Consider the following 17622-nt stretch of genomic DNA (forward strand, 5'->3'; position numbering starts at 1 on the left):
GTCCCAGCTACTTGGGAGGCTGAGGCAGGAGAATCGCTTGAACATGGGAGATGGAGGTTGCAGTGAGCTGAGATTGTGCCACTGCACTCCAGCCTGGTAAGAGTGAGAGTATGTCTCAAAAACAAAGAAAAAAATACAAAAGAGAAAATGGACATTATCAACAGAACAAGATCCTAGATTCAGGAAGATGAGACAACATGGACTCAAAAGGAAGGTTTGGCTTTGGAGAGGTGGCAGGTTAAGAGAACAATCATAAACCTCTATAGTGGGGGTGCACAGTGGCCCCAAAAAGGTATATTCATTTCTTAGCCCCCAGTACTCATGAATGTGACCTTATTTGGGAACAGTCTTTAAAGATATAATTAAAGATCTCCAGATTAGGTAATTCTGAATTTAGGATGGGCCCTAAATCCAATAACTGGTGTCCTTATAACAAAAAAGAGTGGAACATTTGACACAGGCACAGGGGAGACACATAGGGGAAAGGGCCATATAAAGAAGGCGACAGAGTCTGGAGTCACACAGCCCCGTGGCAAGGAACTCCTGGAGCCACCAGAAGCTGGAAGAGGCAAAGAACAGTTCTCCTCTAGAGCCTTCTCCCCTAGAGGAAGGGCAGTCCTGCCCGGACACCTTTGTCAGAGGTGTCTGAACCAGAGCAACTCCATATTGAGTAGGGGTGAGGTAAAATGAGGCAGAGACCTACTGGACTGCATTCCCAGATGGTTAAGGCATTCTAAGTCACATGATGAGATAGGAGGTGGGCACAAGATACAGGTCATAAAGACCTTCTGATAAAACAGGTTGTAGTAAAGAAGCTGGCAAAATCCCACCAAAACCAAGATGGGCAAGAGAGTGACTTCTGGTTGTCCTCTCTACTATACTACCATCAGCACCATGGCAGTTTACAAACACCATGGCAATGTCAGGAAGTTACCCTATATGGTCTCAAAAGGGGAGGCATGAATAATTTACCCCTTATGTAGCATACAATCAAGAAATAGCCATAAAAATGACCAACCAGCAGCCCTAGGGGCTGCTCTGTCTATGGAGTAGCCATTCTTTGTTCCTTTACTTTCCTAATAAACTTGCTTTCACTTTACTGTATGGACTCGCCCTGAGTTCTTTCTTGTGGGAGATCCAAGAACCCTTTCTTGGGATCTGGATCCAGATCCCTTTCCAATAACACTTTCATTTCAGGATTCTGGCCTTTAGATTGTGAGAGAATAAATTTCTGTTTTCTAAGCCACCCAGTTTGTGGTAATTTCTTATGGCAGCTCTAGGAAACAAACATACCCTCCAAACTCCAGTTCAAAAATTGACCTAGTAGAGGGAGCAAACCAAGACGCACCAACATATTTCAGAGATGTATCCTCACTCAGTGGTTTGCTTAGGAGGAATGTCCAGTTGTCACAGTGAAACTTTGTTCCTGGAATACTCATGCCTGTGTCAACCTATCCCTTAAACGTACTCTTCACGGTCAAGGTCCAGTCTCAGGTCAGCCTTTGCTTTTCGCTGTTTTAACTGGCATTTCGTGCTGTACCCCAGACACTCCATCCCCATCACTTTAGATACAAAGCATTAAACCCTCTGGTCTCTCTCTTCTTGCCACATAGGTTTATATGAAAAATCCAATTAAACAGGCCAGGAAAAAGTTTTATTATATATGAAACTTCTACTCCCCAATTTTTATTCAAACAACTGTATTGTTCTTTGTGAGCACCCACACAAACACTTATTTTCATGGTTGGCCTAAATTACTGCTAATTCCTTCCACTTAAGTTCAATTTCCTCAATTCCTCATGACTTAATGTGCTATCAATTACAGAATAGTGAGGCACTAATAATCATTCATTTGAATCATTTTAACTCCCTAGCTGAGATTCATAGAAGGGGGACATTAATTCTATATATCTAATTCATTGAGAAATTCCCAGTCTAGAATCAACATACATCATGTAGATTCCAAAGAGGGCTTTAGAAATACATATGTGATAAAGGAATACATTCATTTATTCTGTCTGTATTTAACACCTACTCTCTACCAGGTATTTTGCCAGGTGTTAGAAATATGTGTATGAATGAGAGGAAGGAGTGTGACCTTCAAAGAACTCATTGTCTCATGTGTATTTGGGGAAAAGGCATTTCATTGAATGATATGAAGACAATATGAAAAAGATTATCCTGCAATGTAAACGGTGCTGCTAAGGAGTCTTGAGAAGCGAGTGTTTCTGGAGAAAGAGTTTGTGGAATTGTGCTGGACAGTTTCTGCTTGCCCTCTGAATCTTCCACCACCTTCTTCCACCTGCTCTGTGCCTTGGGGCTGGTGAGCTCTATGGGCACTCATGCCATTTGCCTTTCAGATGGCTCAGTCAGTGGGAGACAATGGCAAGACATGAGAAGGTGTAAGAAGGACATCTCTTTTTCTGCCACACTAGGTGCAGCCACTGCTCTACCTAGAGCACTCTTCTGAATCTGGCCATGTCCCAGCAACTCCTTCCTTCTTCCGGCTTCCAGCAGCAGCCTTAGGCTGCTTCACCTTCTCATCTCAATTTCTCTTAACACAGCCCACACCTTTGTAAATAGTTCCATCATTCAACTCCCTTTAACCACTCATTGGAGTGTGACATCTATTTCCTGCTGGGACCCTGATGGATACTGGGGTCAAGGGATACTTCACAGAGGGGTGACCTTTGAACTACATCCTGATGAATGGGTAAAGTTTCACCAGATGCATACAGGTGGGATGGGGTCTCCCAGGCCGAGGTTAAAAGAAGTATTAAAGGCTGGGAAGCCCAGGAGTGCACCGCGTATTTGGGCAGTAATAAGGAATACTTGTCTTCACATAGAGAGGTCTGCAGGGAGTGGCAGAAAAGGAAACTGACAAGCAGAAACGCCTTAGATGTTAGGCTAAGGCTTTGGGGTTTTATTCTGGAAGTGACGAGAAATTCCAAAGACACTGATGACATTCCAATGCCTTGCATCTCTAGATGCCCAGGTCTTTCCAGGAAAACTGTATGCCAGAAATGAGAAGCTGGTGTCAATCTCTGCTCTGAATTTATGCTTTATTGGTTTTTGCACTCTTCCCTGCCGGTAGTTAATAAAATTTACTTGCAGCTGGTAAGCTGAGTAAAGCTGTTGACTTTTTAAAAAATCAAATTACTTCAAAAGCTTTTCCTTCTCAGTCCCAATTTATTGGGTCTTCTACTTATGTATTAAGGAAAAAAAGGTAAAATTCCTCTTGAGAAATGTCACAGTTTCATCTAATTACAAAAACACTTAGCTAAATGTGACAGCCTTTCATAGATCCTTATAATCTTAGTGGTTGATCAGAGCTGCGATTCTTGGCTTAGGTCTTAGGGAAGGGGAAGGAGAGAGGCCAAACTAACACCTGGTGAAGGGTAGTTGAGGCTTTATGTATGGGAGTGAGAAAGAGAGGCAATGAGATAAAGGAGACATCAAGGAAGGCAGAAAAGTTCAGAGCAGCACTGTTAATAGAGGTATAATGTAAACCACAAATATGAAGTACTGATGTAATTTTAAATATTGTAATAAACACAGTCAAGAAAGGAAAAAGAGGTGGAAGCAGTCCACGTGTCCACGGATGGATAAATGGATAAACAAAATGTGGTATATATATAATGGAGTACTATTAAGACTTAAAAAGGAAGGAAACTTTTTTTTTTAGATGGAGTCTCACTCTGTTGCCCAGGCTGGAGTGCAGTGGTGCAATCTCGGCTTGCTGCAACCTCCGCCTCCTGGGTTCTAATGATTCTCCTGCCTCAGACTCCTGAGTGGCTGGGACTACAGGCGCTTGCCACCCGGCTAATTTTCTTGTGTTTTTAGTAGAGATGGAGTTTCATTGTGTTAGCCAGGATGGTCTTGATCTTCTGACCTCAGGTGATCTGCCCGCCTTGGCCTCCCAAAGTGCTGGGATTACAGGTGTGAGCCACCACACCTGGCCTAGGAAGGAAACTTTTTGACACATGTTACAACATGGATGAACCTTGACAATGTTATGAAGTGAAATAAGTCAATTACAAAAAGACAATATGATTCCACTCATATGAGGCATGTAGAGTAGTGAAATTCAGAGCAAGAAAGTAGAATGGTGGTTTCCAGGGGCTATGGGGAGGGGAAGAAGTTGTTTAATGGGTACAGAGTTTGTAAGAAGAAAACAGTTCTGGAGATTGGTTGCACAGCAATGTGAGTGTACTTAACACTATTGAACCTTAACCTAAAAATGATTAAGATGATACAAGTCATGTTATGCATATTTCACCACAATTTTTTCAAAAGTAAAAATAAATAGGTAAAATTAATTTTAATAATACATTTTATCTAATCCATTATAGTAAAATAGTTTTGCCTCAATACGCAGTCAATGCAAATCTATTCAGATAGTCTACTTTTTTATACTAAGTTATTGAATTCTGGTATGTATATGCACACTTATAGCACATGTCAATTTGGACTGGCCACATTACAAATGCTCAGTAGCCACCTGTGGCTAATGGCTAGCATATTAGACAGCACAGGTACTGAGCACTGAACAGAGGTGGGGGCTCAGCTGGGGTTCTTCTTTCTCTTATAAGTGTACAATGACTTCCCCAATGGTGATATTTCTCCAAGCCTTCTTCCTTTAGGAACTGGCCTTTGAGCACTACCAGTAATGGGCTGTGATCTAAGGGTTTTGTGTAGCACCATGCGTGGGTGATCTAAAAGCCATCACAGAACTCTAAGCCAAAAGAGATCAGAAGAGGCCACTGAGCTACCTCCAGTGTCTGAGGTAATCCTTTGTTGTTGCTGTTCTGGCCTTTGTTCTAGCTCTAACCTGTTGGTATGTCATTAAGGTGTGGTCATAGGCACAGGCATACCTCATCTTGTTGCTTCACTTTATTGAGCTTTGCAGATATTTTATTTTCTATAAATTGAAGGCTTGTGGCAATTCTGCAGTGAGTAAGTCTATTGGGGCCATTTTTTAAACAGCATGTGCTCACTTTGTGTCTCTGTGCCACATTTTAGTAACTCTCAGAATATTTCAAACTTTTTCGTTATTACTGTATCTGTTATGGTGACCTACAATCAGTGATCTGTGATGTTTCTATTGTAATTGTTTTGGGGTGCCATGAACCATGACTATATGAGACAGATAAATTAAATGGTAAATGTATGTGTTCTGACTGCTCCACCAACCATTCCCTCATCTCTCTTCTTCTCTTTGGGCCTTCTTATTCCCTGAGACACAACAATATTGAAATTAGGCCAATTAATAACCCCAAAACAGCCTCTAAGTGTCCAAATAAAGGAAGAATGGCAATTTTCTCACTTTAAATCAAAAGCTAGAAATGATCAAACTTAGCGAGAAAGGCATGTCAGAGGCTGAGATAGGCCAAAAGCTAAGTTCTCGTGCCAAGCTGCAAGACAAGTTGCGAATGCAAAAGAAAAGTTCTTAAAGGAGATAAAAAGTGTTACTCCTATGAGCACATGAATGATAAGAATGCCAAACAGCCTTACTGCTGATATGGAGAAAGTCATACTCATCTGAATAGAAGATAAAACCAGTGACAACATTCCCTTAGGCCAAAGCCTTGTCTAGAGCAAGGCCCTAACTCTCTTCAATTCTGTGAAGGCTGAGAGAGGTGAAGAATCTTCAGAAGAAAAGTTGGAAGCAATAGCATAGTAAGACAATGAGGTGCAGGGCCAAGACGGTTGACTAGAAACAGTGGCAATCTGAGGCTCCCATTGAAAAGAACCATAATAAGCATGAGGATCCTTCACCACTAATGAAGGCATCCAGGTTCTCTCATCAGAACTGACTAGGCAGCTGGTGTGATCCACGGAGAGGAAGGAAGAACAGTGTGGTGCAGTGACCCCACCTGAGAGTCCCACGGGCAGGGGAGCCCACACCCCTGCCAAGGGAGGTGGTGAGTGAATATGCTACCTAGGTGGGGAAACCATGCTTTTTCCACGGAATTGTGCAACCCACAGATTGGAAGATCCCATTCGTGAATCCACACCACGGGGGCCTATCATCCCAACCCCGGAGCCGCACAGAGTCTCAACATCCTCTCAGCTGGAATCTGCTTAAGCCTACTTAGCTCCTGGGGGGAGGGGCGACCAGCACCACAGCTGCGGCTGCCTGCTGTCTAAGCCATTTGTGCTCCTTAGGGGAGAGGCAGCAGCCAGTACTGGGAGTCACAACTGCCTAACATGCTAAGCTGCCTGGGTGGGGGAAAGGTGGCATCTATCGCTATAGCTCCAGGCTGTGCTCTTCCCCTGCTGGAGCCAGGGGGGCTGGATGGCTTGGTCTCAAGATGTGTCCCCCACAGCCCAACATACCAGCGGTGGCAGACTGCGGCCAGAGTGCCTCTTCAGGCCTGACCCTGGCTCATCCTTCCTCACTGGGCAGGGCTTCCCTGCAGGGACTCTGATAACTCCAGCCAGAGGCTCAGGGACAGAACCCAGATCTCCCTGGGCCTGAGCCCCTAGAGGGAGTGGTGGCTGCAGTCTCTGCAGACCAGCACACTTAGCCTTTCCTCCTGTTAATCCAGAGGAATCTGGGCAGCCCAGATGAGTGGGTTTTCCCCCAGCGCAGCACACCCCTTCCACCAAGGGACAAAGTGCTTCGTTAAGTGGGTCCTACTCCGCATGCCACCCAACTGGGTGAGACCCTCCAACAGGGGTTGTCAGACATCTTATACGGAAGTGATTCTACTGGCATCAGGTAGGTCAGAGATCCCAGAAGAAGAAGCACACACCCATCTTTGCTGTTCTCCAGCCTCCTTGAATGACATCTCCAGGTATGGGAGTGAACCAGATGAACAGGGCCTGAAGTGAACCCCCAACAAACTGCAGCAGCCCTATAGAAGAGGGACCTGGCCATTGAAAGAAAAGTAAACAGAAAGCAACAACAACAGCATCATCAACAACAACAAAATCACCCACAAATCTCTATCCAAGGGTCAGCACCCTCAAAGATCGAAACTAAACAAACTCACGAAGATGAGAAAAAAATGCTGAAAACTCAAAAGGCCAGAGTGCCTTTTCTCCTCTAAATGATTGTGATGTCTCTCCAGCAAGAGCACAGAACTGGATGGAGAATGAGATGGATGAATTGACAGAAGTAGGCTTCAGAAGATGAGTAATAAAAAACCATGCTGAGCTAAAGGAGCATGTTCTAACCCAACGCAAAGAAGCTAAGAAACTTGATAAAAGGTTACAGGAACTGCTAACTACAATAACCAGTTTAGAGAGGAACATAAATGACCTGATGGAGCTGAAAAACAGCACAAGAACTTTGTGAAGCATACACAAGTATCAATAGCCAAATCGACCAAGCAGAAGAAATGATATCAGAGTTTTAAAGACCACCTTGCTGAAATAAGGCATACAGACAAGACTAGAGAAAAAAGGAATGAAAAAGAATGAACAAAGCCACCAATTAAAAAGAGATTTCATAAAAAGACCAAACCTATGATTGATTGGCGTACAAGGAAATGGGAAGAATGGAAACAAGCTGGAAAACACATTTCAGGATATTATCCAGGAGAACTTCCCCAATCTAACAAGACAGGCCAACATGCACATTCAGGAAATACAGAGAACACCACTAAGATACACTATGAGAAGATCAATCCCAAGACATATAATCATCCGATTCTCCAAGGTTGAAATGAAGGGAAAAATGTTAAGGGCAGCCTGAGAGAAAGGCCAGGTCACCTAAAAAGGGAAGCCCATCAGACTACCAGCGGACCTCTCAGCAGAAACTCTACAAGCCAGAAGAGATTGGGGGCCAATATTCAACATTCTTAAAGAAAAGAATTTTCCTCTGAGAATTTCATACCCAGCCAAACTAAGCTTCATAAGCGAAGGATAAATAAATTTCTTTCCAGACAAGCAAATGCTGAGGGATTTCTTTACCACCAGGCCTGCCTTGCAAGAGCTCCTGAAAGAAGCACTAAATATAGAAAGGAAAAACCAATACCAGCCACTGCAAAAACACACCAAAATATAAGACCAATGACACTATGAAGAAACTGCATCAACTAGTGTGCAAAATAACCAGATAGCATCATGATGACAGGACCAAATTCACACTTAACCTTAAATGTAAATGGGCTAAATGCCCCAATTAAAAGACACAGACTGGCAAATTGGATAGCATCAAGACCCACTGGTGTGCTGTATTCAAGAGACCCATCTATGACCCATCTATGTGTGCAAAAACACACATAGGCTCAAAATAAAGGGATGGAGGAAAATTTACCAAGCAAATGGAAAGAAAAAAAAAAAAAAGCAGAGATTACAATCCTAGTCTCTGACAAAAAAGACTTTGAACCAAGATCAGAAAAGACAAAGAAGGGCATTACATAATGGTAAAGGGAACAATTCAACAAGAAGGGCTAACTATTCTAAATATATATGCACCTAATACAGGAGCACCCAGAGTCATAAAACAAGTTTTTAGAGACCTACAAAGAGACTTAGACTCCTACACAATAATAGTGGGAGACTTTAACACCCCACTGTCAATATTAGACAGATCAATGAGACAGAAAATTAGCAAGGATATTTAGGACTTGAACTCAGCTTTGGATCAAGTGGACCTAATGGACATCTATGGAACTCTCCACTCCAAATCAACAGAATATACACTCTTCTTAGTGTTACATGGCACTTTTTCTATAATGCACCACGTAATTGGAAGTAAAACACTCCTCAGCAAATGCAAAAGAACTGAAATCGTAACAGTCTCTCAGGCCACACGGCAATCAAATTAGAACTCAGGATTAAGAAACTCACTCAAAACCACACAGCTACATGGAAATTGAACAACATGCTCCTAAATGACTCCTGGGTAAATAATGAAATTAAGGCAGAAATCAAGAAGCTCTTTGAAACCAATGAGAACAAAGATACAATGTACCAGAACCTCTGGGACATAGCTAAAGCAGTGTTGAGGGAAATTTACAGCACTAAATGCTCACATCAGAAAGCCAGAAAGATCTCAAATCAACACCCTAACATCTCTAAGAGCTAGAGAGGCAAGAGCAAACTATCCAAAAGCTAGCTAAGATCAGAGCAGAACTGAAGGAGATAGAGTATGAACAACCCTCCAAAAATCATAAATCCAGGAGGTGTTTTTTTGAAAAATTTAACAAAATAGATAGATTGCTAGCTAGACTAATAAAGAAGAAAAGAGAGAAGAATTAAATACACACAATAAAAAATGGTGAAGGGGATATCACCACTGACCCCACAGAAATACAAACTACCACTGGGTGTGGTGGCTCATGCCTGTAATCCCAGCACTTTGGGAGGCCAAGGTGGGCAGATCACCTGAGGTCAGGAGTTCGAGAACAGCCTGCCCAACATGGAGAAACACTGCCTCTACTAAAAATACAAAAAATTAGCTGGGCGTGGTGGCAGGCACCTGTAATCCCAGCCACTCAGGAGGCTGAGGCAGGAGAATCATTTGAACCTGGGAGGCAGAAGTTGCAGTGAGCCAATATCATGCCACTGCACTCCAGCCTAGGTGACAAGAGTGAAACTCCATCTCAAAAAAAAAAAAAAAAAAAGACAAACTACCATCAGAGAAATCAGAGAATGCTATACACACCTCTATGCAAATAAACCAGAAAATCTAAAGACATGCATAAAATTCCTGGACACATACACCCTCCCAAGACTAAATCAGGAAGAAGTTGAATCCCTGAACAGACCAATAACAAGTTATGGAACTAAGGCAGTAATTAATAGCCTACCAACCAAAAAAAAAAGCCCAGGACCAGACAGATTCACAGCCAAATCCTTCTAGAGGTACAAAAAGGAGCTGGTACCATTCCTTCTGAAACTATTCCAAACAGTTGAAAAAGAGGGACTCCTCCCTAACTCATTTTATGATGAAGCCAGAATCATCCTGATACCAAAACCTGGAGGAGACACAACTAAAAAAGAAAACTTCAGGCCAATATCCCTGATGAACATCAATGTGAGAAATCCTCAGTAAAATACTGGCAAACTGAATCCAGCAGCAAATCAAATAAATACATACCACGATCAAGTTGGCTTCATCCCTGTGATGCAAAGCTGGTTCAACATACACAAATCAATAAATGTAATCCATCACATAAACAGAACCAAAGACAAAACCCACATGATTATCTCAACAGATGTAGAAAAGGCCTTTGATAAAATTCAACATCCCTTCATGTTAAAAACACTCAATAAACTAGGTATTGATGGAAAATATCTCAAAATAATAAGAACTATTTATGACAAACCCACAGCCACTATCATATGAAATGGGCAAAAGCTGGAAGCATTCTTTTTGAAAACTGGTACAAGAAAAGGATCCCGTCTCTCACCACTCCTATTCAACATAGTATTGGAAGTTCTGGCCAGGGCAATCAGGCAAAAGAAAGAAATAAAGGGCATTCAAAAAGGAAGAGAGGAAATCAAGTTGTCTCTGTTTGCAGACGACATTATTTTATATTTAGAAAACCTTATAATCTCAGCCCCAAAACTCCTTAAACTGAGAAGCAACTTCAGCAAAGTCACAGGATACAAAATCAATGTGCAAAAATCACAAGTGTTCCTTTACACCAACAATAGACAAGCAGAGAGCCAAATCATGAATGAACTCCCATTCACAATTGCTACAAAAAGAATAAAATACCTAGGAATACAGCTAACAAGGAATGTGAAGGACCTCTTCAAGGAGAACTACAAACCACTTCTCAAGGAAATAAGAGAGGACACAAACAAATGGAAAAACATACCATCCTCATAGATAGGAAGAATCAATATCGTGAAAATGGCCATACTGCCCAAAGTAATTTATAGATTCAATGCTATTCCTATCAAACTACCATTGACATTCTTCACAGAATTAGAAAAAAATACTTTAAATTTCTTATGAAGTCAAAGAAGAACCTGTATATCCAAGACAATTCTAAGCAAAAAGAACAAAGCTGGAGGCATCATGCTACCTGACATCAAACTACACTACAAGGCTACAGTAACCAAAACAGCATGGCACTGGTACCAAAATAGACATATAGAGCAATGGAACAAAATAGGGACCTCAGAAAACCACACATCTACAACACGTGATCTTCAACAAACCTGACAAAAATGAGCAATAGGGAAAGGATCTCCTATTCAATAAATGGTGCTGGGAAAACTGGCTAGCCATATGCCAAAAACTGAAACTGGATCCCTTCCTTACACGTTATACAAAAGTTAACTCAAGATGGAATAAAGACTTAAATGCAAAAACCCCAAACCATAAAAACCCTGGAAGAAAACCTAGGCAATACCATTCAGGACACAGGCATAGGCAAAGACTTCATGACAAAAACATCAAAAGCAATTGCAACAAAAGCCAAAATTGACAAATGGGATCTAATTAAACTAAACAGCTTCTGCACAGCAAAAGAAACTAGCATCAGAGTAAATAGGCAACCTACAGAATGGGAGAACATTTTTGCAAGCTGCCCATCTGACAAAGGTCTAATATCCAGAATTTACAAGGAACTTAAACAAATTTACAGGATAAAAACAACCCCTCAAAAAAAGTGGGCAAAGTATATGAACAGAGCCTTCTCAAAGAAGACATTTACATGGCCAACAAACATATGAAAAAAAGCTCAACATCACCTATCATTAGAAAAATGCAAATCAAAACCACAATGGGATACCACCTCATGCCAGTCAGAATGGAGTTTATTAAAAAGTCAAGAAACAATAGATGCTGGTGAGGCTGTGGGGAGATAGGAACTCTGTTACACTGTTGGTGGGAATGTAAATTAGTTCAACCATTGTGGAAGATAGTGTGGTGATTCCTCAAGGATCTAGAACCAGAAATACCATTTGACCCAGCAATTTCATTACTGGGTATATACCCAAAAGATTATAAATCATTCTACTATAAAGACACATGCACACATATGTTTATTGCAGCACTATTTACAATAGCCAAGTCATGGAACCAACCCAAATGCCCATCAAAGAAAATGTGGTACATATACACCATGGAATACTGCACAGCCATAAAAATGAATGAGATCATGTCCTTTGCAGGGACGTGGATGAATCTGGAAGCCATCATCCTCAGCAAAGTAACACAGGAATAGAGAACAAAACACTGCATGGTTTCACTTATAAGTGTGAGTTGAACAATGAGAACACCTGGACATGGGGAGTGGAACAACATACAGCAGGGCCTTTTTGGGGGGGTAGGGGACAAGGGGAGGGAACTTAGAGGATGGGTCAATAGGCGCAGCGAACCACCATGGCACAAGTTTATTTATGTAACAAACCTGCATGTTCTGCACATGTATCCTGGAACTTAAAGTAAAAAAGAAAAGCTGGAAGCTAGCAGAGGTTGGTTCATGAGGTTTAAGGAAAGAAGCTGCCTTCGTAACATGAAAGTGCAAGGTGGAGCAGCAAGTGCTGATGTAGAAACTGCAGAAATTTTTCCAGAAGATCTAGCTAAGATTATTGATGAAGGTGGCGACACTAAACAACAGATTTTCCATGCAGACGAAACAGCCTTCTATTGGAAGAAGGTGACATCTAGGACTTTCATAGTTAGAGAGGAGAAGTCAACGCTTGGCTTCAAAGCTTCAAAGGACAGACTGGCTCTCTTGTTAGAGACCAATGCAGCTGGTGACTTTAAGTTGAAGCCATTGTTCATTTATCATTCCAAAAACCCTAGGGCCTTTAAAAATTATGATAAATCTACTCTGTTTGTGCTACGCAAATAATGTAAAATAATGCCTAAATGACAGACAGCACATCTGTGTACAGCATGGTGTACTAAATATCTTAAATCCACTGTTGAAAAGTACTGCTCAGAAAAACAGATTTATTTCAAAATATTACTGCTCATTGACAATGCATCTAGTTACTGAAGAGCTCTGATGGAGATGAAGATGATCTCCGATGGAGATCTACAAGGAAATTAATGTCATTTTCATGCCTACTAACATAGCACCCATTCTGCAGCCCATGGATCAAGGAGTTATTTCAACACATTTTTTTTTTTTTTGAGACAGAGTTTCACTCTGTTGCCCAGGCTGAGTGCAGTGGCACAGTCTTGGCTCATTGCAATGTCCGCCTCCTGGGTTCAAGTGATTCTCCTGCCTCAGCCTCTCAAGTAGCTAGGACTGCAGGTGTGTGGCACGAGACCTGGCTAATTTTTGTACTTTTAGTAGAGACTGGTTTTGACCATGTTGGCCAGGCTGGTCTCGAACTTCTGACCTCAAGTGATCTGCCCGCCTCTGCCTCTCAGTGTGCTGGGATTACAGGCATGAGCCACTGTGCCCAGTCTTCAAGTCTTATTATTTAAGAAATATACTTCTTAAGTCTATTGCTGCTGTATATACTGTGCCCAGACTTCAAGTCTTATTATTTAAGAAATATACTTCTTAAGTATATCGCTGCTGATGGAGCTTGACAAACTAAATCAAAAGCCTTCTGGAAAGGATTCCCCATTCTAGATGCCATTAAGAACATTTGTGATTCATGGGGGAAGGTAAAAGTATCATTAACAGGATTTTTGAAGAAGCTGATTGCATCCCTCATGGTTGACTTTGAGGGATCCAAGCCTTCAGTGGAGGAAGTAACTGCAGATGTGGTGGAAAGAACAAGAGAACTAGAATTAGAAGTGGAACCTAAAGGTGTGACTGAATTGCTGCAATCTCATGATAAATCTTGAGTAGATGAGGAGTTGTTTCTTATGCATGAGCAAAGAAAGTGATTTCTTTAGATGCAATTTACTCCTAGTGAAGATGCTGTGAACATTGTTGAAATGACAACAAAGGATTTTGAAAATACATAAACTTGGGTTGATAAAGCAGTAGCAGGGTTTGAGATAATTGATTCAAATTATGACAGAAGTTCTGCTGTGGACAAAATGCCATTAAACAAAATATGCTACAGAAAAATATTTTGCGAAAGAAAGAGTCAATCAATGCAGCAAACTTCACTGTTATTTTTTAAAATTTCCCATTTGTCTATTTTCTTTTTTGTTGCATTTGCTTTTGGAGTCTTCATCATAAATTCTTTGCCTAGGCAAATGTCCAGAAGAGTTTTTCCTAATTTTCTTCTAGGATTTTTATAGTTTCAGATCTTACATTTAAGCCTTAATTCATCTTGAGTTAATTATTTATATATGGTAAGGGATAGGGGTCCAGTTTCATTCTTCTGCATATGTCTAGCCAGTTTTCCCAGCACCGTTTATTGAATAGACCGTCCTATCTCCATTGATTATTTTTGTCAACTTTGTCAAAGATCAGTTGATTGTAGGCACTTGGCTTTATATTTGGGTTCTCTATTCTGTCCCATTGATCTATGTGTCTATTTTTATATCAGAACCATGTTGTTTCAGTCACTGCAGCCTTGTAGTATAATTTGAAGTCAGGCAATGCAATCCCTCTGGCTTTGTTTTTTTTGCTTAGAATTGTTTTGGCTATTCAGGGTCTTTTTTGGTTTCATGTGAACTTTAAAATTGTTTTTTCTAATTCTGTAAGAAATGACATTAGTAATTTGATAAAGATTGTGTTAATCTGTAGATTACTTTTAGCAGTATGGGACTTAATTAAAATAAAAAGATTCTGCATAGCAAAAGAAAAGAATCAACAGAGTAAACAAACAACCAATAGAATGGAAGAAAATATTTGCAAATTATGCTTAGACAAAGGACTAACATCCAGAATCTACAAGGAACTCAAACAACTCAACAAGAAAAAAGAAAAACATTACAAACTGGGCAAAGAACATGAACGGATATTTTTCAAAAGAGGAAATATAAGCAGCAAAAGAAAAAAAAAACCATGAAAAAATTCTCAACATCAATAATTGTCAGAGAAATACAAATTAAAACCACCATGAGATATCTTATGTTAGTCAGAATGGCTATTATTAAAAAGCCTAAAAGCTACAGATGTTTATGTGGATATGGAGAAAAGGGAATGCTTATACATTGTCAGTGGGAATATAAATTATTTCAACCTCTATGGAAAACAGTATAGAGATTTCTCAAAGAACTAAAAATAGAACTACCATTCAATCCAGCAATATAACTATTGAGTATCTACCCAAAGAAAGAGAAATCATTATATAAAAAGACACCTGTACTCATATGTTCATTGCAGCATTATTCACAACAGCAAAGTCATGAAACCAACCTAAGTACGTGTCCATCAGTGATTGACTGGATAAAGAAAATATATACATATATATATATTTATATATACCACACACACATATACCACATTAGGCATACACACACACACACACAGACATACATACACACATATATATACACACACACAGACGTAATGGAATAATACACACACACACAGACATACATACACACATATATACACACACACACAGACATAATGGAATAATACACACACACACAGACATAATGGGATAATACACAACCATAAAACAGAAGGAAATCATGTCCTTTGCAGCAACACGAATGAAGCTGGAGGCCATTATCCTAAGTGAACTAACTCAGAAACAGAAAACCAAATACCATATGTTCACACTTATAAGTGGGAACTAAACAATGGGTACACATGGACATAAAGATGGAGATAATGAATACCACTAGGGACTCCAAAAGGGAGGAGAATGGGAGGTGGGCAAGGGTTGAAAAACTACCTATCAGGTACAATGTTTACTATTTGGGTAATGGGTACACTAGAAGCCAAATCCCCACCAGTATGCAATGTATCCATGTAATAAACAACCACATGCACCCTCTGAATCAAAGAAAATCAGAGGAAAAAAAAAAAAGAAATTGCCACAGTCACCTCAACCTTCAGCAACCACCACCCTGATCAGTCAGCAGCCATCAATGATGAAGAAAAATGTTATGACTCCCTGAAGGCTCAGATGAGCATTTGTATTCTTTAGCAATTTAAGCTTTTTATTTGTATTTACTTATTTTTATTTTTATTGTTTTTGAGACAGGGTCTTGCTCTGTCACCCAGGCTGGAGTGCAATGGTGTGATCACACCTCACTGCAGCCTCAACCTCCCAGGCTCAAGTGATCCTCCCACCTCAGCCTCCTGAGTAGCCGGGACTAATTCTTGTATTAGTCTGGCTAATTTTTATATTTTTTGTTGCCTAGGCTGGTCTTGAACCCCTAGACTCAAGTGATCCACCCGCCTCAGACTCCAAAAGTGCTAGGATTACAGGTGTGAGCCACCATGCTCAGTCTGCAATTAAGTATTTTTAAATTCAGGTATATACACTGATTTTTTTTTAGACATAATGCCATTGTACCCTTAATAGACTACAGAATAGTTTAAATATAACTTTTATATGCACTGGAAAACCAAAAAATCATGTGAATTTTTTTATTGCAACATCCACTTTATTTTGGTGGTCTGAAACCAAACCCACAATGTCTCTGAGACATGCCTGTAATAGGCATCAGGGTCAGACTCACTAGCTCTATGACCCGGGACAAGTTGCAAAACATCTCAAAACCTGAATGAGTTTCTTGGTGAAATAAGAGATATGGATGGTGGCTATTTTTCATGGCTGTTGTGAGGATTAAATAAAAATTCGTGCACATGTTTAAGTGTCTTTTTCATATAATGAATTATTTTCCTTTGGGTACATACCCAGTAGTGGGATGGCTGGATCAAATGGTAGATCTACTTTCAGCTCTTTGAGGAATCTCCATACTGTTTTTCCATAGAGGTTGTACTAATTTACATTCCCACCAGCAGTGTATAAGCATTCCCTTTTCCCCACATCCAAGCCAATATCTATTTTTTTTTTTGACTTTTTAATATGCAGTAATATAATGGACTTTAGAGAATCAGAAGAGGGAGGGAGGAAGGGTGGCTAGGGATAAAAAAACTACACATTAGGTACAACGTACATTACTTGGATGGCAGGCACACTAAAATCTCAGAATTCACCACTATAGAACTTAACCACTTGTACTCCAAAAGTGATTGAAATAATTTTTTTAAAGAATACTTTTTTTCCTCATTAATTAAGGAAATTGATTAAAAACCAACATCAAATGCTGGTGAAGATGTGGAGAAAAGGGAACCTATGTGCACTGTTGCTGGGAATGTAAATGAGTACGATCACTGTGAAGAACAGTTTGGAGTTTCCTCAAAAAAAACTAAAAATACAGCTACCGTAAAATCCAACAATCCCACTGCTGGGTATATACCCCAAAGAAAAGAAATCAGTACATTTGAGATATCTGCACTCCCATGTTTTTTGCAGCTCTGTTTACAATAGCCAAGACTTAGAAGCAACCTAAGTGTCTATCAACAGATGAATGGTAAAGAAAATGTGGTATATATACACAACGGAGTACTATTTAGCCATAAAAGGGAATGAGATCCTGTCATTTGCAATGTCATGGAGAAAACTGAAGTTGTGATTATGTTAAGTGGAATGAGCCAGGCACAGAAAGACAAACTTTGTATGCTCTCACTTACACTTGTGGGTGCTAAAAATTAAAACAGTTGAACTCACGGAGATAGACAGTGGAAGGATAGTTACCAGAGGCTGGAAAGGGTAGTGAAGTGGGGTGGGGGATAAAGGCATCAGGTGATGGATGCCTCATTT

General features: G+C 40.4%; 1 pseudogene; it reads left to right on the forward strand.

Moving 5' to 3' along the window:
- Positions 1 to 15871, forward strand: part of LOC129017586 (tigger transposable element-derived protein 1-like) — a 33217-nt pseudogene extending 17346 nt beyond the window's left edge.
- Positions 15872 to 17622: the final 1751 nt, after the last annotated feature.

Source organism: Pongo pygmaeus, chromosome 19, assembly GCF_028885625.2.
Source record: "Pongo pygmaeus isolate AG05252 chromosome 19, NHGRI_mPonPyg2-v2.0_pri, whole genome shotgun sequence".
Classification (NCBI taxonomy): domain Eukaryota; kingdom Metazoa; phylum Chordata; class Mammalia; order Primates; family Hominidae; genus Pongo; species Pongo pygmaeus.